Source organism: Apis dorsata, unplaced genomic scaffold (genome assembly GCF_000469605.1).
Source record: "Apis dorsata unplaced genomic scaffold, Apis dorsata 1.3 scaffold_73, whole genome shotgun sequence".
In the NCBI taxonomy this organism is placed as follows: Eukaryota; Metazoa; Arthropoda; class Insecta; order Hymenoptera; family Apidae; genus Apis; species Apis dorsata.
The window spans coordinates 1,079,162-1,081,758 of NW_006263371.1; the positions used below are offsets into that span (position 1 = coordinate 1,079,162).

General features: G+C 33.5%; 1 protein-coding gene across 20 annotated transcripts in view; it reads left to right on the forward strand.

Annotated features, from left to right (window-relative positions):
* LOC102680558 (polypyrimidine tract-binding protein 2) overlaps window positions 1–2,597 on the forward strand; it is a 503,794-nt gene that overhangs the window by 251,394 nt on the left and 249,803 nt on the right. The gene's annotated exons all lie outside the window — the stretch shown is intronic.

The window sequence follows — 2,597 nt, forward strand, 5'->3', positions numbered from 1 at the left end:
GGAATATCGGATCGCCCGTACAACCGTGTTGGATATTGTGGATTGGTATGAAAAGTATTTGTATCGAGGGAACTGGGATGAAGCTGTTAAGCCAGGGTCCTTGGGAGTAGAGCGTTCGAGATTGATGGGATTAGAAATGTCGGTGTCGATTTGGAATTGATAAAATTACGTGGTAGAAATTGGGATTAGGATTTTTGGAATGGAATTGGTGATCTGAGAATAGTGAGGTTGGAAATACGTTGAAAGAAGAAGTTAGAATTGAGATCCAGGGGAAGGTGGGAAATTAGTTTGGAATTTTTGGGATGGAAGAAAGATTTCTTAAAGGGTGTTTGAGAGTAAGTAAATTGGGGTGGGATTAGAAATATTGATGTAGATTTGAAATTGATAAAAATACATAGTATTAGAAATTGCTTATGATTTTTGGAGTTGGTGATTTAAAGAATAATATCTTGAGAGATTAGAAATAAAAGTTGAAAAGAAGTTTAAATTGAGATCCAGGGGAAGATGGAAAATTAGTTGCAATTTGGAATTTTTGAGATACAAGAAAGATTTCTTAAAGAGTGTTGAAATGAAAGTAAATAAATTGGGGTGGGATTAGGAATATTGATGCAGATTTGAAATTGATAAAATTACATAGTAGAAATTGCTTATGATTTTTGGATTGATTTAGAAAATAATATCTTGAGAGATAAAAGTTGAAAAAAAGTTTAAATTGAGATCCAGGGGAAGATAGAAAATTAGTTTGGAATTTGGAATTTTTGGGATGCAAGAAAGATTTCTTAAAGAGTGTTTGAAAGTAAGGAAATTGGGGTGGGATAGAAATATTGATTTGAAATTGATAAAAATACATAGTAGTAGAAATTGCTTATGATTTTTGGAGTGATTTAGAGAATAATATCTTGAGAGATTAGAAATAAAAGTTGAAAAAAAGTTTAAATTGAGATTCAGGGAAAAATGAAAAATTAGTTGCAATTTGGAATTTTTGGGATAGAAGCAAGATTCCTTCAAGGATGTTTGAAAGTAAGTAAATTGGTGGGATTAGAAATATTAATGTAGATTTGAAATTGATAAAATTATATAGTAGAAATTGCGTTTGCGATTTTTGACATGGAGTTGATGATTTAGAGAATAATATCTTGAGAGATTAGAAATAAAAGTTAGAATTGAGATTCTGAAAGAGGGAGAGATAGAAAATTAGTTGCAATTTGGAATTTTTAGGATAAAAAAAAGAATATTGGGAGAAATTGAAATTGATAAAATTGTAATATAAATTTTGATTTATTACTATAGAGTGTTCTTATAGAATCTTCTTGAGTTAGAGATTGAAGTATTGACGTAGGTTTGAAAATGATGAAATCGTAATAGAAGTTGCGATTGAGATTTATTAGAGGGACTTCAGTTCCTTGAGAATTAGGAATCTCTAGAACTTTAAGATTGAAATACTAACCTAACTTTGTAGTAGATTTATGACAGATTTGATCTACATAGGCGTGGATCAGAACTCTGCCACAATTTAATCGCGCAAATTTTGAACCAAACGTCATTTCTCAATAATCATCGATACGCGTATCACTTGGTTCCAGCGGAAAATTAAAAAATTAAAAAATTAAATACAAATTTACATTTCTCTACTTTGCTCTAGGATCTAGATAAACCTATTCTTTTCCAATATATTGGCTCTAACGTACTAGTGGTCTTTATCTCGACGTGTCACTATTCAAATCGATTCAATTCGATTGAAAAAATCAAAACCTCGAGATAATTTTCCTTCAGTCGCATTGTTCTTCGATGCGCACAGTTTTTTGATATTTTTGCACGACAAAAATTCGATTCGCTCCGCGCTATCTTGCTGCAACCCTGTTATCAATCCCCGGGATATGAAAAAAGTCGAATTATTAAAAAATTTCGTCGATTGCACCCCCCTGTAACGGGGAGGAGAAAGGGATCAAAGTTCCCTTGGCAAAGGTTTATCGAGGCTGAAGAATCCTCGCCGGATTTGAAATGTTAAAAAGCGAACGCGTTGCAAAAACGGGGGAAATGAGATATCTCGCGCCTGATGAAAGGGCCATCTTCTACGTGTATTTGTGCCCAATGCGTTGCTTCTGCGCCCGCGTGTACAATAAATAATGGAAAACGGAATGTTTCGGAATGTTGACGATTCAGGAAATGAAATTCCACGGTGCGGAGCCTCGTCCGTCCACGAAACAACTCCAAGATTTATTATTTTTTATTGCGCGCGTTGCATATTTTAATGCTAAGCGAGGAATGAAAATAGTGGAAAGAAGACGATGGACACGTATATCTACGCCTAGGCGAAACTCTCTTTCTCTCCGTTCTTCGAGATCGTCGAGATGTTTGTGGAAGTGAATTTTTGAAATTTTTCTTTTTTTTTTTTTTTTCCCTTTTTAAACATGTGTGTTTCGCGAAATTTCGTTCGCGAATTAAAGTTCACTTTCGAAAATCTTCGAAATTTTTTTACGTTTCTTTTTCGCAGTTATTTTTTTCGATTCGAAACCGTTACGATTAGAAACAATGAGAAACGAGAAACTATAAGAAACAATTTCTATAAAAAGTCATTGCAGAATTGTGAAAAACTA